The sequence below is a fragment of the Rhinatrema bivittatum genome, chromosome 12 (assembly GCF_901001135.1).
Source record: "Rhinatrema bivittatum chromosome 12, aRhiBiv1.1, whole genome shotgun sequence".
Lineage (NCBI taxonomy): Eukaryota > Metazoa > Chordata > Amphibia > Gymnophiona > Rhinatrematidae > Rhinatrema > Rhinatrema bivittatum.
This window is the reverse complement of record NC_042626.1, coordinates 60,653,246-60,676,846: the sequence shown is the minus strand read 5'-3', so window position 1 is coordinate 60,676,846 and position 23,601 is coordinate 60,653,246. Positions and strand designations below refer to the sequence as shown.

At 43.5% G+C, this 23,601-nt stretch overlaps 1 protein-coding gene across 10 annotated transcripts in view; it reads right to left on the bottom strand.

Annotated features, from left to right (window-relative positions):
• Positions 1-978, bottom strand: part of SPOP (speckle type BTB/POZ protein) — a 190,884-nt gene extending 189,906 nt beyond the window's left edge. For 3 of the 10 annotated variants that reach the window (XM_029573353.1, XM_029573349.1, XM_029573354.1), the window contains exons 1-2: positions 773-969; positions 421-458 (exon numbers count right to left, since the gene is read on the bottom strand). The gene's annotated coding sequence lies outside the window, so the exon portion shown is untranslated. Of the gene's footprint in view, positions 1-420; positions 614-772 lie in introns of those variants that run through there. The other 7 variants (XM_029573352.1, XM_029573355.1, XM_029573350.1 and 4 more) reach the window with 5 other exon arrangements.
• Positions 979-23,601: the final 22,623 nt, after the last annotated feature.

The window sequence follows — 23,601 nt, the reverse complement described above, 5'->3', positions numbered from 1 at the left end:
TTATCCCCTCCACCCCACCTTAGAATAGCTCTTGCCTCCAAACCTTCAGGGTGTGTGGGTATGCAGAAGGGGGTCTCATTTTATTTCTATCTCCCCTCATTTGCCCAGCCCATGCTCACAGTTAAAAATTCCATTTGATCCTAGTCAATACTAAAAGGCAGATCCAGTCCTTATTTTGGACCACTACATCTGTGAACTTGTAGTTCCAATTTCTCCAAGAAACAAAAAACTACAAATCCATTGATTCAGTGAGAGGAAAGGAGGTGTGGAGAGGGGCAAGACCAGTACTGACACAACCAGGGTCAGGTGGCGATCCTACGAGTGATGGGGGTGGGGAGGGGGGTACCAGGGACGTGAGAGGAGCTATGAAACAAACCTACTTACCAAAAAGTTACCCTCCCATCCCATGTAGTCTCTTACCTGCAGTCTCCCTCACCGCCACCCTACATCACGCACCCCTGGGGAGAGGGAAAGTAAACACTGTTACCGACCCCCTCTGCAAAGCTGATAGACGAGCCAGCCCCTCAGACAATTTAGCAGCATGTCTCCCTTCTATATCCCACACAGAGTCTCCCTATTGGGCAGCAGCAGAGCCCTGCAGCACCATTCTGCGCAAGCGCGTCACGATCAACTGACAGTCCTCACAGACGCATGCGCTCCACGCCTAGACAGGAAACAGCAGCAACCCTGGAAGGCGAGCAACGGACATGCGCACTGCGCGCGATGCCCCAGGCCAAAGCGCCGCGCATGCGCACGGCTTCGCTCTTCTTACCGTGGCGGAGCGCCGCACCCTTAAGGTCCACGGCTGCAACGCGGCATCCGTGGCTGATAAGAGAAGCCTTAACGCTGCAAGCAAGAGGAAAGGAAGAACTGTAGGCAGGACCCGTGACTTCTCAACGCTCACCTCACAGCGACCGCCTAGCTCTCAGCCTCGCTCCTATCCTCATACTGCCACTACACATCCGGGACTCGCTACGTTTTCGTGACATCATCGCGCACGAGCTCCTCGCTCGAGAGGCGCCTGCGCGTACCGACTACAAAAGGTGCGAGGAGGAAAAAGCGGGAGAAGTGCAAGAGATGGATGGAAAGGGGTTGGGTTTGTGTGAAATCTGAACGGTAGGGAGGTGGCAAGCTAGGTAGAGTGGGGGGTTTAAAATATTTCCCATTCCCAACCCTTTGAAGACCAAGATACATCTACCTTAACCAAAATTTTGTGGCACACCAAGTAGGGGACAGGCTACACAGAGATGGAGCCATAACAATTCTTGAGAGGGCCAAGATTAACTGGTCACTGTGGACAGCACGCCTCCCCCCAGCCTATCGTAGGAGGGTGTTCATGGTAGTGGCTAGAAACCCTAACTTCTGGCACTAGGCTGTCTCTGTCTTCTTGACCTGTCTGTTTCACACGTGCCCTCTGTGGTCAAGGCAACTACTTTATAGAGAGGGGAGGTTGTAAGGGTATTAGGGCAGAGGAAGCTTATGGATTGCCACTGCCTCCTCACCCCTCACACACACACAGATTCTAATAAATATTGAAAATTATGCAGTTCTGATAATAGATTTTACATGAACAAGAACATTAATAGTACAGGTGTACAGCCCTGTAAAAAAGTAAGAAAACATATTTGGAAGCAATAGTAAATCTATTGTAATGTGTGTTGGATATTTATTTATTTATTTATTTATTTAAGGTTTTTTTATACCGGCATTCAAGAACTCGTTCTCATCATGTCGGTTTACAGAAAACAGGGGTGCAAAAATATAACCAAAAACATAAATAAACGTGGAGAAGAGAAGCAGTTACAATTAACAAGGGCTAATGAACTGGGATTGTAAGAAATAAAAGAGATAGAAGAGGATAATTATATACAAGTGTACAATGTAAATAAGGAGTCCACTATATATACAAGAGAACAAAATAAATATGGAGTCCACTATATACAGCTACTTAGCATAGGAATTATTGATGGATCTTGTTAGGAGTTCGGGAAGGCTTGCAGGATATGAGCTTGGCCCTCAAAAAGCCACAAGTAAAATGAATTCAATATAATAAATTTCCCATATCAAAACTGCAACAACTGCCAGCATTCAAACAGTAAAAAGCCTACTTATGAAAAGACAACTCTGCAATTATTACATCAGGCCCTAAAAAGCCAATAAACCTACGATTAGGAAAACAAAGAGGCAAGCTGCTATAGTTCCCAACACTCTAGCAGAATATATCAATACATTCAAAATACAAGCAGTCCCTCACCAAATGCAGAATAGAATGACCATAACGTAGTACTACAAATGTAGTGAAAAACTGAATTATACATATTTTGGCTTGTGGTTTACATGTAGTGCAACAATGAAAAAACAGAAGATTTACAATTCCTCAAATATCAAATAATAAAATCTGGAAATACTGGCTTAACCCCCAAGTCAGGTGTGCTTTCAGGAGCTGTTGCTACTGCTACCTCTGTCACCATCAAGCCTTAGCCGACTCCTTGCTTCCTAAGAAAAACGTAGGCCCATGACGCTGCCCAAGCCCGGAGCTAGCTGGGTGCAGCGCATATAGTCTCTGCTTCGCCCCTCCGACCACATAGACAAGCCTGTCTTGGTGCTGCCGTGCCTCTCCTTCTCTCTGGTGATGATGGAGGGAGCGATGACGCGGCTGAAGGTATGTGGCCGGGGGGGGGGGGAGAGACCCTCAGCAGGTTATGATATTGTCACCAGGTTGGTTTTTAGGCTGCATCACAGCCTACCAGCCCCCCTTTTTTGCCAAGCCAGAATCCGAGGAGCATCGTTGGGGAATCATTAGGGAGAGGAGAACTTGCTGATTTGTCTCCCTATTTGCGAGGGTTTTCTTGCATCAGTGAGTAGTTCAGCCTGGGTGCTGGAGCTGGCTGCATCAGCAATGCATGGCTAGCTCGGTAGCAGATGGGAATTGCCAGTGCAAACAGTGGAGAGTAGCTACGGCTCGATAGTGTTCTTGGCAATACGTGGTGGAAAGGCAGCCCCAAATCGCAGGAGGCCGAATGTCAGAAGCAGCAATCGATGGAGCAGCAGCCCGGAACCTCTGCAGCTCAAGGAGCAACAGAAAGGACAATACCGAACAGGAGCAAGCACAAGACAGCAGACAGAAGTGTTATAGCCCTGAATCATGGCAGCCCGGGATTGCAGCACAAGCTAATTGGTGGTGCAATCTGCTAAGACCCTTCCTATAGTGGTGAGGAGTTCGAAGAGGGTCAGAACCAGCAATTGGTTTCGCAGCAGTCCGAAAGATAGAAGAAGCAGGGTTACAGAAACAGCAGCCTGAGGAGGACTAAAAAAAAAATTTACACATGGTTTCCAAGAATCAATCGTACTCTCTGAGATCGGGTGGCACCTTCATGACTTCAAGTGGACAAGAAGAAGGCACATCATCTAAGGTGATGTCCAAGCCAAAGTGGGGGCGTAAAGCAAAGAAATCACCACAAAAGAGTATGGACCAACATACAGATCAACCGTTGGCCACAACACAAATGAACTGGGACCAGAAGGGCAGCCACAGCACGAGGAAGGAGGTAGCGGTACATTATACCAGAGACCCATCCTACCTCAGGCTGAAGGGGATTTGTATAGGGAGGCCTTGATTAATGGGGACTCAGCATCCTATATACAAGGGGGACCGGTGAGGATGGAAACATGGTAAAGGCAGCAGTCTGGTACCTACTATCGCAGCATGTAGTGGCCCTTTGGGCTAGCGTGGTGTCCCACAGTCCATCGATGCAATTTCTGCCACTGCAAAGGCCACAACCATGGCCAGCAAATGTGCATCCTGTCTATGGAGCTTACCTCTAATCACCCCAGACATGGCCATGGTTTGGACTCTCTCAATGGCAACTGGGCAGTGCAGCGGAGGAAGTGGCCAGTGGATCTCAGTAGACTATGAAGGTAGGTCCAGGCATTGTAGTCATGCCCCAGGACAGCCACCATACAGTCAGAGAGGACGAGCCCCCATGGGCTGGAGACAGCTGCAGGCAAGAAGAGCTGGCCCGGAAAACACAGGAGGGACCCAGCGAGCCTGAGAGACCAACAACCATCAGTGAATCGGGATGGCGGAACCCTGAATTGAGGGGTGGCCTGGGCGGATGGGAACACAGTAATAAAGCAGGTGGAGGGTAACAAAAAGAAAAAAAAAGAGGTGAAGGCCCAGGTCAGGATCCAGCTCAGATAGCTCCTCAAACACTTCAGACTTGGACAGCATCTCCAATTTTAGTCCGGTTTGACCCTCCAGTGAGGCATCGAGGACCCCCCAGCCCTAACACTGCTTTTAGAGCTATGGGAAAGCGTACCAAAACCATTGTGGAAGAAAATTAGGAAACAGACATATATAGGTATATTCAAGTTATTGGAGGGAAGGAGGAAGAGGGGCGACAGGAAGGACAAGAAGAGCGATCGACCACCAGATGCAGACAAAACCATTCCAAGGAATATCATCAACTGGATGAGAGCTTTCATGAAAATGATGAGTTTCATCAGCCAGGACGTCCCTTCCCAGTATGGCCTCATGTTGAGTTATTCCAACACCATTTTAGAAGCCTGTAAAGAGTATGACAGCTAGGCTTAGCTTAATTATGACAAGTGCTTCCAGGACAAGATGGAAGAAAAACAGATTCACGGCCTGGGATACATAAGACATCAGTCTCTGGCTCAAGCAGATGACTACAAGGCAAGCTGAGCTGAAATCCACTAGCACACCATAGCAGACAGCCAGTGCGGACACAGGTGGGAACACTATGTGTTGGGGATACAAGTCTTCATGCAGCTTTCAGGACTGCAAGTTCCGACACGTCTGTTCTATATATTTTGGTGTCCATCCTGTGATCAAGTGTGCCAAGAAGGCAAGTTCGAAGTACCGCTGTCTCACAAGAAAACTGAAGAACCTTCTACTGTCATCTACTTCGTGGGGATTGAGCTAGACTCGGACATGATGGTGTCGAGACTGCCTGAAAACAACTTGACTAAATTAAGGCTATTACTTCAGTTGGCATTAAACCCCAAAGAAGTGCACGCTGACCCACATGCAGTCTCTGATAGATACCCTGAACTTTGCATGTAAGGTGATACCTATGGGGAGAGAGGGTTCCTATGAAGGTTGGCAGCAGCAACTTCAGGGGTTACCAGGCCAAAACATTTCATTCGAATAACAAGGCCCATAAAGGATGATCTAGCTATTTGTGCATCATTTGTCAAAGAATTCAATGGCGTTTCCATGTGGCTGGAGCCTCCGGTATCCAACAAGGATCTGGACATATTCTAACATGCCTCAAGCAGTTTACACTGTCAGGGTTACTGGTCTGCTGCACTATGGCCGCTGTGATGGGTACAAGTGGACCTAACCTGCAATGTCACATTTGAGTTATTTCCCATAAAGGTCACACTGGTAATATGGGGTTTCAAGTTTCAGAACAGACAATTTTCTGGTGCGACAACCATGCTATTGTCGATGTAATTAATAGACAGTCTGCCAGATGCCCCAGGGTTGTAGAGCTAATGAGAAATTGTGCTGTCTGTTAAGATTTAATACTGCAATTCAGGCACGACATGTTCCAGGGATTAATCATGGTATCGCAGATGCGTTGTCCAGAGCTAAATGGGATTAGTTCCACATGCAGGATCTCAGTCCCAAAATACCTATGAAGGATTAGACTACAACCCAAAGGACCTCTTCCAGAGATTAATAGCTCCCGCTACTTGGGCAGCATAGCACCAGGGTTATGAGCTCATGTGGAACTTCTTGGTCTGTTATGGATGAATTTCAGGACCTGTCCCTGAAGACTTAATAGTGCGTTATATAGCTGAGGTGAAAGATGCGGGTCTATCTGGGAGGCAGTCTCCAATTGCTTGGCTGGGTTGGCTTTCTTTCCCAAGGCACAAGGTTGGGGAGTCCTGCCAAAACCTTCCTAGTAAAGAAAATGATGACTGGATGTCTAGGAAAGTTGGTATTTCAAAGGATTCACGACACCTGGTGACACATGATATACTAGTAAAGTTATGGCATATCCTGTTGTGCATTTGCCTATTGGAATTTGAAATGTTATTGTTCCAACTTGTAGGAAATTGTCCTGTCAGCAAGAATTGGTATAACAGCCAAAATGAACTCTTTAACATCAGTAAAAATGGACATTATCTGTTCTGCTCTGGGCAGCCAAATGCAGAGAGTGCAGTTCTTTGTACGTGACTGGTCTGGACAGATTTATGCCCCAGCCGAACTGAAGCTGAAAGAGGCCAAATGGCACTGTGTGTGATTTTGAACCAGAAAAACATTTGAGGCCTCTTTTTATGCCCTAAACCCCAAGCCAAGATCAGAGTTTCAGTGCCCTGTGAAATGTGTCATTCATCAAAGCGACCACTCTCTGAACCTGAAAAAGTAGACAGGCAAAAGAGCAGGAAAATCTGCTAATGAAAAGCCTTAATTATGTATTCACCTGACTATGCATGAAGCTATTGAATTATGCATAGGTAAGCCCTTAAAAGCAGCAGAAGTGAAGGGGGAGGAGTCAAGATAACATTCCAAGTTATTTATTTATTTATTTATTTATTTATTTCCTTGTTACATGTAACTGCTTTTCTGCACTATTGTTTAAATGGTAAAGTTTTTTATAATTACACCCCTGTTTCATGTGAACCAGCATGATGGGACCACCGTCTTGAATGTTGGTATATAAAAAAGTTAAATAAATAATAAATAAAATAAGATGGCAGCAATCTGAGGTCAGATGTGAGTGATCTGTCGGGCTGCCTATCGGAAAATACTGTTTCTTCGGTGCCAAATGCCTCCTAAAAGAAAGGGGAAGGTTTGGGTATATCCTACGTTCCTTACCTTCTCCGATTCAGCAGGAGGAGATCACCCGATTTATGACTTTGCCAGCATGCATCCCGAGAGTTGAGGAGCCCGATGAGCGAGGCAAGGTGAGAGGACTGCCTTCGCCAGCAGAGGAGACGTCTCTGAGCCCAGATCTCAGACAGCTACCAATCCAGAGGGCTGGGACTTTGCCCATTCCCAGAGCATCATTCGTGGAGTTCACTTCTGGGTTGAAGGCAGAGAATGGAACGCTGACCGCGGTAAGGCTGGATACAGCAACAACTGGCGTGGTCTCCCCAGAGAACGCAGAAGATGCAGAAATATCAGGTACCGGGATGGAGGCGGGGGCTACAGGGGGAAACACCAATATTGTAAACCTGCAAACCAACAGAGGTGAAATCCCCGAGTTTAAGCCCTTTGCTATACCAATACGCCCTGAGGTGGTGACTTTGGGTGCCCTGTGGGACCTTGTGGCGGGTTTCGCTGCAACCTTAAATGAATATAATGTTAAACTGGATCACTCAATCCAAAAAAGTAATCAAATTTCATCAGAAATTCAAACTCAAGTTAATGTCTTGGCTTCAAACATAATGGGTTTGGAAGCAAAAGAGACTGAGACCCAAAACTTCAAAGTTGAAACAGTCAAAGACAGAGACGCTTTGGCAAGAAGAATAGAAGGCTTGGAAAATAAAGCTAGACACCTTAATTTAAGGTTTCTAAATTTTCCAAAAGTAATGGGAGAGATTTTGTATTCTACTTTGAAGAAATTTATTATAGAAGTCTTGGGTTTTACATCAGAAAATATGCTGTCAATAAACAATTGCTATTTCCTTCCTAAACCTTCATCTCCTCATATAAGGCTAAATCGTCAACAAGATCTAACTGAATTTCTTGAAAATTATATACCTGAAGTCACTAACAGAGGAACATTACTTGTTTCTTTTATAACACCATCTGATATAAATCAAGGGAAATTTCCTGTAAATTATTTGAATGCTCCAATTAAGATATATCCTGACTTGGCTTCTACCACTCAAGCACTTTCGCAAAGGGTTTTAACCCTCCGTCAGGATATTACTGCATTGGGCTATACGTTCTTATTAAGATTTCCTTGCAAATGTCTGATAAAAAAATGCAGATGAGTGTTATTATTTTCTTTTCATCTGAACAATTAAAAGTATTTTTGGAGTCTAAGAAACCAACTACTTCATCCCCAATGGGCACGTAAAATAATGATAATGCTGGAATAGAGTGTTATTGCTTTACTCTGTGATTTTGTTTTCCTAAAATTATCTCTCAGGAATTTCTAACCTCCCCTACTTAAAATTTTTATTTTGGTAATTGTTGGAATTATTTTGCCTGTATTTAATTACTTGGAAATTCAATATGGTTTTTTTTCACGTATTTCCATGAGCAAAATGTTTGTTTTGTGAATGTAAAATTGGATAAATAAAGAATTTTAAAAAAAAAGGCAGCAGAAGTGCAAGTGCTCAGAGTTGTCATGGCCATCCAAAGAGGTAGGTTATCCATCCGAGTGCTGCTGCTTCCCATCTCCCTGCTTTGCTTCCAGTCATCTTGGTCTGAGGTAACTAGCGGAGACCAAGGGCACAACAGAGCAAGGTTTAAGGGATGGGAGAGCTGAACTGCCTGTTGCTTTGGTGACAGTGACTGTCCTCTCTGCCTCTGTGCTGAAGACCTATGAAGGGAGAGAAAGCCTGACCAGCAAGAGAGCATGTGTTTCTGCAAGTCCTGTATGGTAAGAAACTGTAGTTATATTCCCTACCCCATGAGTTAGTAAATTAGAGATTATTAGCAGTTCAAACTTAAGTCTCTGCTAGAGAGAGGTGATGCCACCATTAATTGTAATCTGATCAAGCATGCTTTTATAACTATTGTTTTTCTTATTTTCTGTTTTCCTAATGTGCTTGTGTGTGTCCCAATGAAATGTTAAGCCCTGTGTAATATAGCAATAAATAAGATTTCTTCAGACAAACACTGGTAATTCTCTAAGCAAACGGACAGGAGAGTCGCTGGTGAAATAAGGAGGTTTACACATAAAGGAAGGTGGGGTTGGAACTCATAGCTCTTCTCCCTACAGGCTCGCATTTTCCCTTGCATTCTTTGGTGCCCTCTGTAATAGTGAGTTAGTGGCCAGGTCCAAGGTCAACACAGACTTTAATGGAATATTTCTTAAGGAATGGGCAGTCTATATAAAAAAAAAAAATAAAAATCTGGCACACTCTTAATACAGGTCCTCCCTAGCATTCTTCCAGCCACCTTCAGTACTCATCCAGCAACCATCAACACTCACCCAACATCTTCAGCATTCATCTAGACACCTCAGCATTCATCCAGCAACCCTCAGCATTCATCCAGGATCCTCAGCACTCATCTAGACACCTCAGCATTCATCCAGCATTTATCCAGTCACCCTCAGCATTCATCCAGGATCCTCAGCACTCATCTAGACACCTCAGCATTCATCCAGCATTCATCCAGCCACCCTCAGCATTCATCCAAGATCCTCAGCACTCATCTAGACACCTCAGCATTCATCCAGCCACCCTCAGCACTCATCTAGACACCTCAGCATTCATCCAGCATTCATCCAGCCACCTTCAGCATTCATCCAGCCATCCCATGCTATCAATCAGCCAATTCAGCATGCATCTAGCTTCCTCACCATTCATTCAGCTAAGGATCAGTACCACAACACTACAGTAACCATTTTTCCCTCAAAGAATACTTCCACAAGCCTTCACCTCCTTTACGTCTCAGAATATCATCTACGGGCAAATCCCATCAAAGTGTTCTCTTTAGTCACATCATGATGCTTACATACCCGATACACACATTGCACCACAACTTCTGCTACAAGACTAAGCCTTTGCTACGATATCAACCCATAACTCGCAGAAATCTAACTCCGGTGATGATCTCACCCTTGATGCAATTACTGGGGCTGGCCCTCTTCACTTTAACACTTTTCAATGCCCAGTCAATTACCAAAAAAACTCACATCCTGCACGACTATCTGCTCGAAACTAAACCAAACATCTGTGCCATCACGGAGACCTGGCTAAAGCCATCAGGTACAGTCTTAATAAATCAACTTCCTACACAGATATATGATATCTTCTCCTTACCCAGAAAAAAGAAAAAAGGGGGAGGTCTCCTCATAGCCGCCAAAAAATCTCTCAACCTCACTCTTCAATCTATCAATATAATTCCCAAACTGGAGATAGGGTTTTTCAAATCTAAGTCACTCCAAATCCTCCTCACTTACGCTCCCCCCGGACTTTTAGAACAAGACGCCTCCCCCATGGTGGAAATCATAGCCAAATACGTAAAACTAGATTCTCCAGCCATAATCCTTGGAGATTTTAATCTTCACATCGATGCCAATCCTCGATCTTCTAACTGCGAAGCCTTCCTATCAGCCCTTTCAGACATGGGCTTCAAACAACACATCAACCAACCCACACATAAAGCAGGTCATACCCTTGACCTCATCTTCACAAATTCCAACCTCATTCCACTTTCACCACCTCTATGCCTCCCGGTTCCTTGGTCAGACCATTTCATGATCACCTCCACCATCAAGTCATTGACAGGATCTTCTGCTCCCCCTCAGGCGACCACTTTGTACTATAGGAAACCATGTCCTACAGAAGACCTCGGCAACTCTCTAATCAAAGAACTTCCTAATCTGGATCTATCTAACCCTAATTCTGCTATTACCTCTTGGCAAACTATTACTGAAATGATAGCTAATGACCTATGCCCACTGTCTAAAAAAACTATTGATCCTTCTCGAAAAAATAAATCAGCCATGGTTTTCTAAGGAGCTCCGTATCCTGAAGCAAAACCTAAGACGGAAAGAAAAAGAATGGAGGAAGAACCCTAACCCCCACTCTCTAACCATTTACAAAGCCGCGCTCCACCATTACAGAACAACAACGCTGCGAACAAAAAGAGATTTCTATGCCCACCGTATCCACGAAATGATATTCGATGCGAAGGCTCTTTTCTCATACATATCGGAACTCACCAAAACTGCTCCCTCTACTATTCCAGACGATACAGCCCAATCGAAAGCCAATGATCTGGCCTTATTCTTTCAGAACAAAATCTCAAACACCCTAGCTAAATTACCTACCAGCCCAAACTCACTGTCTCTGGATACCCTCCACCGACCAAATACAGACATAAGATTGGAATCCTTTGACCCTACCCACACTATTGAAGTAGAAAATCTGATAAAAAGAATGAAACCTTCGACCCACCCTCTGGACCAAATTCCATCTAAATTTCTGATTCTCATACCAGAATACATCTCCAAATATCTAGCTGATATTATCAACTGTTCCCTCTCACAAGGAATATTCCCAGACGCTCTCAAATCGGCCACCCTTAAACCTATACTCAAAAAACCAAACTTGGATCCAGATGACCTCAACAACTACCGCCCCATTTCAAATCTCCCGTTTGTAGCCAAAATCATGGAGAAAATTGTAAATAAGCAGCTCTCAGATTACTTGGAGGACCATAATATTCTATACCCGTCATAATACGGTTTCCGAAATAAGCAGCTCTCAGATTACTTGGAGGACCATAATATTCTACACCCGTCACAATACGGTTTCCGAAAAGAACACAATACCGAAACCCTCCTCATCTCTCTCCTTGATCAAATTTACATCGGTTTTGACAAAGGACAATCATTCCTCCTTGCCCTTCTTGACATCTCTGCAGCTTTCGATACTGTAAATCACAATACCCTTCTAAACCGGCTATCAGATATAGGTATTGCAGGATCAGCTCTTAGATGGTTTGACTCCTTCCTTAGCAACAGAGGCTATAAGGTTAAAATCAACAACAAGGAATCCTCACACACTAACGCCCCATTCGGAGTTCCCCAGGGCTCCTCCTTATCGCCCACCTTGTTTAACATCTACATACTCCCTCTCTGCCATGTACTCTCAAATCTAAAGCTTAAGTTCTATATATATGCAGACGATGTACAAATTTTAATCCCCATATCCAAGTCACTGGACTCAACACTCAAATTATGGAATTCTCATTTACAATCGATCAACCATCATCTTTCTAGCATTAACCTGGTGCTCAACACTTCCAAGACTGAACTATTGCTAATCACCCCAGAAGGCAGTCCCTTTCATAACCAACTGCATTCTAACATACAAATATCCCACGCCCGAGATCTTGGAGTCATAATAGATAGTCACTTGAATTTAAAGCAATTTATAAAACATACCACACGGGAGTGCTTCTACAAGCTTCAAGTTCTCAAACAACTCAAACCGCTCCTATTCCATTACAATTTCAGATCCGTCCTCCAAGCCATTCTTTTCTCCAAGATAGACTACTGCAATTCCATCTTGCAAGGTCTACCGGCTTCTACTATAAAACCTCTCCAGTTGCTCCAAAATGCAGCCGCGAGAATTTTAACAAATACTAATCGGAGAGCGCACATCTCCCCTATTCTAAAAGATCTTCACTGGCTCCCAGTAAACTTCAGGATCCTTCATAAATCACTGACAATTATCCACAAAAATATTCACCATCAGACCCCATTAGATCTTTCACACCCTCTCAAACTGCACTCGACAACAAGACCCTTAAGAGATGCCTACAAGGGATCCTTACATGTTCCCCCAATCAAAATTGCACACCATTCAAATATCAGAGACAGGACTTTCTCTATCACAGGACCCTCCATCTGGAATGCTATGCCTCCGGACCTCAGGCAGGAAACTTGTCTACTAACTTTCAAAAAGAAACTAAAGACATGGCTATTCTGCCGAGCCTTCCCCGCTACTAGCCCAACAGCCTGTTTTAGAACTTTCATATTGCTTATGTAAATAATCAAACACTAATCATGCTCACATGTCATCATGAGGTTGGCTCCTTGCCTCCCTCTCATATTCCATTGTATATAGTAATTTATCTTCGTTCCCCCCCTCTTTTTTTCCTTCTCCCAGTTAAGGCATCCTTGTTATAATGTAACTTTATGCTCCTCTAAATTGTCACTTGTTGATTGGTTGGTTATAGTTTATGCTTAGTTCAATGTAAACCGAGTTGATTTGATTTGTATCAAGAAAGTCTTTATATAAAAGCCTTAAATAAATAAATAAAATATCAAACTGTCTCAAAAGGATCAAATCATTTGTAATTTGCCCCGTAGAGAATTTGAGAGCCTATTTAGAAAGGCGCCCGGAAAGTGGGGCACTTCCGACAGGGCGCAGTTGACCCAATACCAGTTTTCTGCAGTTTTCAGAGCAGCATTGACCAAGTTAGGTTTCAACCCAAAATAATTTGGCACACATTCCTTTAGAATAGGTGCAGCCACCAGTGCAGCACAGGCAGGCTTTGCACAGAGACAGTACAGAGAACTGGGAGGTGGAGACTGGATGCTGTTAATTCATACCTGCATTTGGATTTAGCTAACCTGTCTAATCATTTAAATTGATTTCCTTTCTAGACTTGCCCATAAGGCAAAGGAGGGTTTGGATCATGGGATATTCTTTCATGGTTTGGGTAGCTCTGAGGGCACAAGACCAGCTCAATGGCCGCATTTAGGATTGGCCCCATATGGGGGTTCACATTGCACGGTTGAGCAATCGTGGCATGAGATGAGAGCAACTCTTGCCTTTCCTTCAGCAAAGGAGGAAGTTGGTCGCCACTCCAGAAGCCATCATAATTCACCTGGGTAGTAATGATTTGGGAAGCATTTATTGCAGGCAGTTGGTCCAAGTTATGTAAAAGGATCTTGCAGAAGTGGCTTCCATATTCAACAATATGTGTTTACTGTAATCAGATATTATCCCACACATAAAATGGAGTCACTCAAAGTTGTGGAAATGGAGTCACAAGAACGTGAATCAACAAATCAGTCAATGGATTCACAACCTTGGAGGTCGGCAAATTTTGCACCAGTGCAAGGCATTTTTACAAAAAGGATCAAATTCATTATTGCGACCGCTCTGCCTTACCTCTTTTTCTCCCCTTTCACTCTCTTTGGGCAAGATGGCTGCCTCCGGTGCCGAGTACCGAGGGCCTCGGCGTTTCCAAACAGGCATGGGCCTCCCCATCCGCCATGCTCACTCCCGTGGCCTCCTAGGGCGCGAGCGCGCACATCTCCTACGCTCAAATACACGACATGGCGGGAACCTCGGGGGTGGCCCCACTGCATAACGTCAGTACCTCCGCGTATATCTAACCTTCGCCTCCGCTACCACCTTGAGTTAGCAAAGACTTCGCTTCGCTACTCTGACATAAGAACATAAGAAAATGCCATACTGGGTCAGACCAAGGGTCCATCAAGCCCAGCATCCTGTTTCCAACAGTGGCCAATCCAGGCCATAAGAACCTGGCAAGTACCCAAAAACTAAGTCTATTCCATGTTACCATTGCTAATGGCAGTGGCTATTCTCTAAGTGAACTTAATAGCAGGTAATGGACTTCTCTTCCAAGAACTTATCCAATCCTTTTTTAAACACAGCTATACTAACTGCACTAACCACAATCTCTGGCAACAAATTCCAGAGTTTAATTGTGCGTTGAGTAAAAAAGAACTTTCTCCGATTAGTTTTAAATGTGCCCCATGCTAACTTCATGGAGTGCCCCCTAGTCTTTCTATTATCCGAAAGAGTAAATAACCGATTCACATCTACCCGTTCTAGACCTCTCATGATTTTAAACATCTCTATCATATCCCCCCTTAGCCGTCTCTTCTCCAAGCTGAAAAGTCCTAACCTCTTTAGTCTTTCCTCATAAGGGAGCTGTTCCGTTCCCCTTATCATTTTGGTAGCCCTTCTCTGTACCTTCTCCATCGCAATTATATCTTTTTTGAGATGCGGCGAACAGAATTGTACACAGTATTCAAGGTGCGGTCTCACCATGGAGCGATACAGAGGCATTATGATATTTTCCATTTTATTCATCATTCCCTTTCTAATAATTTCCAACATTCTGTTTGCTTTTTTGACTGCCGCAGCACACTGAACAGACAATTTCAATGTGTTATCCACTATGACGCCTAGATCTCTTTCTTGGGTTGTAGCACCTAATATGGAACCCAACATTGTGTAATTATAGCATGGGTTATTTTTCCCTATATGCATCACCTTGCACTTATCCACATTAAATTCCATTTGCCATTTGGATGCCCAGTTTTCTAGTCTCACAAGGTCTTCCTGCAATTTATCACAATCTGCTTGTGATTTAACTACTCTGAACAATTTTGTGTCATCTGCAAATTTGATTATCTCACTCGTCGTATTTCTTTCCAGATCATTTATAAATATATTGAAAAGTAAGGGTCCCAATACAGATCCCTGAGGCACTCCACTGTCTACTCCCTTCCACTGAGAAAATTGTCCATTTAATCCTACTCTCTGTTTCCTGTATTTTAGCCAGTTTGCAATCCACGAAAGGACATCGCCACCTATCCCATGACTTTTTACTTTTCCTAGAAGCCTCTCATGAGGAACTTTGTCAAAAGCCTTCTGAAAATCCAAATACACTACATCTACCTGTTCACCTTTATCCACATGTTTATTAACTCCTTCAAAAAAGTGAAGCAGATTTGTGAGGCAAGACTTGCCTTGGGTAAAGCCATGCTGACTTTGTTCCATTAAACCATGTCTTTCTATATGTTCTGTGATTTTGATGTTTAGAACACTTTCTACTATTTTTCCTGGCACTGAAGTCAGGCTAACTGGTCTGTAGTTTCCCGGATCGCCCCTGGAGCCCTTTTTAAATATTGGAGTTACATTTGCTATCCTCCAGTCTTCAGGTACAATGGATGATTTTAATGATAGGTTACAAATTTTTACTAATAGGTCTGAAATTTCATTTTTTAGTTCCTTCAGGACTCTGGGGTGTATACCATCTGGTCCAGGTGATTTACTACTCTTCAGTTTGTCAATCAGGTCTACCACATCTTCTAGGTTCACTGTGATTTGATTCAGTCCATCTGAATCATTACCCATGAAAACCTTCTCCATTACGGGTATCTCCCCAACATCCTCTTCAGTAAACACCGAAGCAAAGAAATCATTTAATCTTTCCGCGATGGCCTTATCTTCTCTAAGTGCCCCTTTAACCCCTCAATCATCTAACGGTCCAACTGACTCCCTCACAGGTTTTCTGCTTCGGATATATTTTTAAAAGTTTTTACTGTGAGTTTTTGCTTCTACAGCCAACTTCTTTTCAAATTCTCTCTTAGCCTGTCTTATCAATGTCTTACATTTAACTTGCCAACGTTTATGCTTTATCCTATTTTCTTTTGTTGGATCCTTCTTCCAATTTTTGAATGAAGATCTTTTGGCTAAAATAGCTTTTTTCACCTCCCCTTTTAACCATGCTGGTAATCGTTTTGCCTTCTTTCCACCTTTCTTAATGTGTGGAATACATCTGGACTGTGCTTCTAGAATGGTATTTTTTTAACAATGACCACGCCTCTTGGACATTTTTTACTTTTGTAGCTGCTCCTTTCAGTTTTTTTCTAACAATTTTTCTCATTTTATCAAAGTTTCCCTTTTTGAAAGTTTAGCACGAGAGCTGTGGATTTGCACACTGTTCCTCTTCCAGTCATTAAATCAAATTTGATTATACTATGATCACTATTGCCAAGCGGCCCCACCACCGTTACCTCTCTCACCAAGTCCTGTGCTCCACTGAGAATTAGATCTAAAATTGCTCCCCCTCTCATTGGTTCCTGAACCAATTGCTCCATAAAACTATCATTTATTCCATCCAGGAACGTTATCTCTCTAGCGTGTCCCAATGAAACATTTACCCAGTCAATATTGGGGTAATTGAAGTCTCCCATTATTACTGCACTACCAATTTGGTTAGCTTCCCTAATTTCTCTTAGCATTTCACTGTCCATCTCACCTTCTTGACCAGGTGGATGGTAGTGTACTCCTATCACTATAGTCTTCCCCGACATACAAGGGATTTCTACCCATAAAGATTCAATTTTGTATTTAGTCTCATGCAGGATGTTTATCCTGTTGGACTCTATGCCATCCCGGACATAAAGCGCCACACCTCCTCCCGGGTGCTCCTCTCTGTCATTGCGATATAATTTGTACCCCGGTATAGCACTGTCCCATTGGTTATCCTCCTTCCACCATGTCCCTGAGATGCCAATTAAGTCTATATCATCATTCACTGCTATACATTCTAATTCTCCCATCTGGTATTAGCATACAAATGACTGCGCTAAGCTGTACGCTTAGATGCCGCTTTCACTCTAAGGGCCTTGCTCCAGTAGAAGTTCTAGACACTTGCTCCTCGGGCGTCTCTCGCTTCCAACTTCCCTTCGGAGTTCCTCACTAACGAAGACAACCGCTCCTTGGGAGTCTTCTCTCTATTCTACCTTTCAGGATATTGGACCATTGGGTACTCGCTCCTCGAGGGCCTATCTACCTTTATATCTTGCACCACGGACCTTCGGTCCCACTATTCTACCACCAGGAAGACGCCGTCATTCTGTGAGTACCTCTACGATCCGGCGATCCAACTCCACCCACCAGCCGCGGCGTTACCCGCTGCGGACTCCCGTCTATCGTGAACATCTGGGTGAGATTATACTTCTGAGCCTGTTGAACGTACTGGCACTTCGTGGATCAGTGCTTATCTTCCTGCTTTCACCATCTATCTACAGCAGTACAATAAAGACTCTATCTATACTGTGTCCGCCTATCGCAGTGGTTCCCCATGGAGCTCCTCCCCGGGGGCAGAGTCATCTCCATTGCGACCAAGGGTCCAGAATGCCACAAACACAACATTCATTTATGACATAGGATATGACAAATTCAGTAACATCCTGCAGGAGGCTTTAGAGGGCACATTGGGAATTGATGTGAGGGTCCAGGGATCGATTATCCTGGAGTATGGGGAGGGCAAGAGCCTGTGGCGGGGTACCCAGCCAGTGGACAGTTATCAGCTAGACATATGTTGGGCCTTCATGGATGATAATAACTAAACATGTGGGCATGGTAATGACCGGTAAAAGCCCCCTTGCTTGGCAGGAGGTCAGGTCTACTTCATGACTGTCTTGTTCGCTCCATGGCGGGCAGGCGGCCGAAATAGAGGCAACTATATTATGGTGACAGGTGTTCGGTTTGGGTTCGCTAGGATAGAAATACTGTTTTTTTTCTTGACATCACTAGTAATAAAACTGGCTATGGCCTTTACACCCAAACCTGGTTGGTGTGTTCTCATTAATCTGCTGCCCAAGTCTGTGGAAGGGGGGGAGGAGGGCAACAGCTGTCAACACATTATCACTGCTACCAGGACTAGGTTTGCAAAGGTGGTTTATGGTGGCAATAGGGGAGAGATTGTAAAGAAGGTGCATGGGTGGGATGGTGATTATGGAGGAGTAAAGACTGGTAGGGAAGAAAGGGAAGTTTGTGGTGGAGAGAACACCAACAGGAAGGGGAAGACTGAGGAAGGTCAGAAGGTCTGTGTGGGAGGGGAGAGGATTGTGTAGGATAAGAAGGCCATGGGTGGGGGAGGCTGCAGATAAAACTGGTTGCCAATATACATAGGATAGATATATTTGATTTTTTTTTACTTTTTTTTTTATAAAATAAGATGCAAGTATGACATCTTACAAATGAAAAAGTAAACATGCACATATATAAAAAAAAAACAGCCCAAACCAGTAAATACTCAAAAACAATTATGCTGACCAGGAATGCCTACCCTATATGGTGAACCCCAAGTAGAATTAACTAGTGGCCCTCCACTAAGGAACCTAATTTGATAATATCATTTATTATTCTCTATTAAAAGATACATGATTCATTTCATGGATGAAGCCTCTGCAATATGTTTTTCCAATAATCCAAATATGCTGTGGATTTCCAGTAATAGGCTATAGGCTGGCGGGCGGCTTATAGTACATAACAAGAATGTGTGTTGTGGCTGTAATTCTGTTCTGTCTCCATTTGTCCAGCAAACAACTCTACCAAAATCTGTAAAGACTATTTAGTGATATGTTGAGTACCTCATGGACCTCAGACCAGAGCTCTACTACAAATCTACAATTCCACCACATACGGAGGTATGAAGCCTCTCTTCTACAGCCCCTCCAAAGTAAAGGACTAGATGCATTGGGCCAGATTTTAAAAGCCCTGCGCGAGTAAATCCGGCCGCAGGGCACTCGCGTGCCTATTTTGCATAGGCCGCCGGCGCACGCACAGCCCTGGGACGCGCGTAAGTCCCGGGGCTTCGTAAAAGGGGCGGGACTGGGGGCGTGGCACCGGCCCAGGGGCGTGGTCGAGGCCTCCGGACCAGCCCCCTGGTCGAGTGATGGCGCGCCAGCAGCCCGCAGGCGTAAATCTGCCAACAAAGGTGGGAGGGGTTTAGATAGGGCCGGGGAGGTTATTAGGGAGGGGAAGGTGCGGGGGGGTGGAAAGAAAGTTCCCTCCGAGGCCGCTCCGATTTCGGAGCGGCCTCAGAGGGAACAGGCAGCGCGCGCCGGGCTTGGCGCACGCAAGTTGCACAAATGTGCACCCCCTTGCGTGTGCCGACCCCGGATTTTATAAGATACGCGCGGCTATGCGCGTATCTTATAAAATCCAGCATAGTTTTATTCGCACCTGGTGCGCGAACAAAAGTACGAGCTCGCACAAATTTATAAAATCTACCCCATAAAATGTAATAAATTACAAAAGATATCCCTGTGTACAATAGTTCAGTTCTGGAGACTGTATTTCAAAAAGGATAGACAAGATGAAAGTGTCCAAAGAAGGGCAACCGAAATGGTGTGGGGTCAGTATCTGAAGTCTTCCGAGGAGAGGCTGAAGGATGTGAATATGTAGACCCTGGAAGAGAGGAGGTGCAGGGGAGATATGATGCAGACCTTCAGGTACCTGAAAGGTTTTAATGATGCATGAACTCTGAACTTTTCCATTGAAAAGAAATCAGTAGAACTAGGGGTCATGAAATGAAACTCCAGAACTAATGTCAGGAAATATTTCTTCATGGAGAGGGTGGTAGATGCCAGAATGCCCTTCCAGAGGAGGTGGTGAAGATGAAAACAGTCAAGGGGCATGGGATAAATACCGTGGATTCTTAAAGACTAGTTGACAGAAGAAAAGGGTGCATGGGGGTAACTTGTTGGTGTGGCATTTTCTACCCTTAACAGAAGGCTTGAAGACTACTACCTTCAACCAATAACCCTTGATGCTTTTGATGTAAGTGCAACATTGCTCCCTGCCTCAAAGGCAGGGGGAAAAGGGAATTGGATTCAGACAACCATCCCTGAGGGGACCTGACATGTATGGTCTGGGGTACTGATTTATTTATTTATTTATTTAAGGGTTTTTTATATACCGAGACACGTTTGCAAAACATCACCTCGGTTCACAATGTAACATAACTTAGCAACAGGCTTTACAATAATAACATTTTTTAACAGGGAGAGGGTTAACAAGGGCAGGAGTAGATAATACGAGAATTATATACATATGTACAAGTTAGTTTTAACAAGTGAGTTCATCAAAGCAGTCAGAGTAATTAGCAGGGGAAAGTATTAATAGGGGAGGGGTAGAGGGGAGTATACCCACAGAGGGTGGAGGGTAGGGTGAGTAAGTAGAAGGGCGAGAGTCAGTCGGGTGGTCATGTCGTACTGATGAGCATGGGGTTAACCTGCACAGAGCAGCAATTAATACCCTTAACAAGGGCATGGAGATTACTACCCTTAACCATTAAGCCTTGATGCTTTTGAAGTAACTGCAGTGTTGCTCTCCACTTTGACAGCGGGGCTAAGAGGAATTGGATTCAGGCGACAACCATCACGGGCCCTGACTTTTACAGTCTAGGGTACCAATATGCAGACGTAAGGGAAAAAAGCATAGGACTGCTTCTATGGGCAAGTCCATAAGCAAAGCAAGTCAAGCAGCACTGTCTGAATTTTCAAGAAGGCTTATTACGCATTAAAAATGTTGTTAGCAGACATTTTTTATGGGTTATCATAAGACTTGATGATAACTGCACAGAACGGCAGTTACTACCCTTAAGAGAATCATGGGGGTAACCTGTACGGCACGGCAGATTCTGCTACCATAAGAAGCTTGCTGGGCAGATTGTATGGACCATTTGGTCTTTTTCTGCCATTATTACTGTTGCTATGTTTTGTGTAACAATTCCCTACTTTTATTATATACAGACAATTTTGAGGTAGAACACCATATGGAGCTCCAGTCGTACACATCCAGCTGCAAGGATAACTCTGCATTCCATCTCGCAATCAACGGAACAGAGGTTTCATCTGCTACTCTCACAGCAATTATGTAACCTTATATATGAGAAAAAAACTTCTTAAAGCTCTGTTGTAAAAGTATTTTTTCAAAACCATCTGTGCTGTGAAGACAGTTCATGTCTTCTTAGTTTAAAAACATTCCTACAAAAACTATAAAGAAAGTGAATATGCACAGGGATGCCAAATTATGATCTTAAATCTTTGAAGAATTTGTATGTGTTGCCTTTCTAGATCTGACCCAAAAGTTGCAGTCCCTTATGCCACCAGCATAATAGCCTGAGATAAAGAGGGGTTACATATAAGTGGAACAAGGGGAGAAGAGGGGCAACAACCCAGTGTAACAGTGTTGTTTTCAGTATGCCAGACCTTCATGGAAAATGATTGGGTTAATCCCAATAACTCTTGTAATGACCAGGAAGCCTGGAAGGGAACTTAACAGTGCTGCAAGATGATAACCCTGAGTTTGCAACTGTTCTAATGTTAACCAAGGAAACCAAGAAACATCCTGCCACAACCATCCCCGTATACCCACAAGCCTAGCTGAAAGGTAATAAAAATAAAGATCTGTTATGTCCAGACCACCACAATTAAGCAGTTGCTGAAGAGGGAGGTATTTGATACGAGGTGGCTATCCCCTCTAAGGGACATGAACATCTTATGAGGAAAATTACAAGGGAGATGCATAAAAAGAAACAGTAATCAAGGAAGTACCAACATCTTAACCATGTAACACTTACCTAGAAAAAAAATTGGGAGCAGGTTTCAACTATTGAGATCAGATTTCAATTTATTGATAACCTCGGGATAATTATGCTTGTACAAGTTCCCCAATTTATTAGGTACTAAAGACCCAAATATTTTAATCCAGATGTTGCAACTAAAATCACAGAAACACCCAGGAATTTTGCATACAAAAAACAAGACTCATTACAGTATATTTGGAGTAATTAACCGTGTAACCAAAAGACAAGTTGTACTCTTGGAGTAAAACAGGAGCAGACATCTCTCCCTGCATAAGGAACTGGAGGACGTCATCCATGTACAACACTATCTTTTCTGTAACATCACTATATTGGCATCCCTTAATGGTCTCCGTGTCTTTTATGTTTTGTGCCAAAAGTTCCAGGAATAAATTAAATAACAGTGGTGAATGGGGATATATCCCTGCCGAATACCTCTACTGTTAGGAAAACAGTCTGAGAATCACTCATTAACTACAACCGTGGCTCTCAAATCAACGTATAGAAACTTGATCCAAGCTAAAAAGGTTTCAGGGAAAGCTATGCGATGCAACACAGTGAACATATAACTCCAGGAGATCCTATCAAATGCCTCATCAGCATCTAATGAAAGGATAAGACTTGAAATTCCATATTTCTGAGAAAGGTATAAGATATTGACCAAGTGCCTGGTTGCTATTTACTGAGAGCTGACTTTTGATAAAACCAGTCTGGTCCATATATATCAGAGTAAGCATTAGATTCCCCAATTGCAACTGCAGAACCTTAGCTAAAATTTCAACATCAGAGTTTATAAGAAAAATCGGTCTATATGAAATGTAGTCTGTGGAATCTTTCCCTTTTTTATAGATCAAGATTAGGAGAACATCTAAAAGATAGCCTGAGGCAGTATTACCCATGTTAACTGAATTAAATAGCCCAGACAATAAAGGTATATATTCTATCTGAAATTGTTTATAAAATTCCAATTGGAATCCATCAGGTCCAGGGCTCTCTTCCAATGCCAACTCTTGCAAGATTTGTACCTCTTTAACAGAGACCACTAAGATTTCCTAAGCTTTATTAGGAACTGGGGAAACTTTTGGGGAAAGGGGAGACTTTTCCGAAAGGATGGGCTCCACCTTAACCAGAGTGGAGCCAAGCTGCTGGCACTAACTTTCAAAAAGGAGATAGAGCAGATTTTAAACTAGAACAAGGGGGAAAGCTGACAATCACTCAGCAGTGCATGGTTCAGAGAAATATATCCTTGAAGGACACTAATGAAACAGGAGAGTTAGGGTATCTCAACAGAGAGGTTCCATTAAAAGCAAACACAGTCCATGGGCCTATATGTAAAAAATTACCGAACCTAATGATTTCCAAATTATCCCTAGCAACTGAAAAGCAGGTTGTTAATACAAACAAAAAACACACTTTGAAATGTCTGTATGCCAATGCCAGAAGTCTAAGAAATAAGATGGGAGAGTTAGAGTGTATAGCAGCAAATGATGAGATTGACATAATTGGCATCACAGAGACTTGGTGGAAGGAGGATAACCAATGGGACACTGCTATATCAGGGTACAAATTATATCGCAATGATAGAGAGGATCAACTTGGTGGGAATGTGGTACTTTATGTCCGGGAGGGTATAGAGTCCAACAGGATAAAGATCATACAAGAGACTAAATGCTCAGTAGAATCTATATGGGTAGAAATCCCATGTGTGTTAGATAAGAGTATAA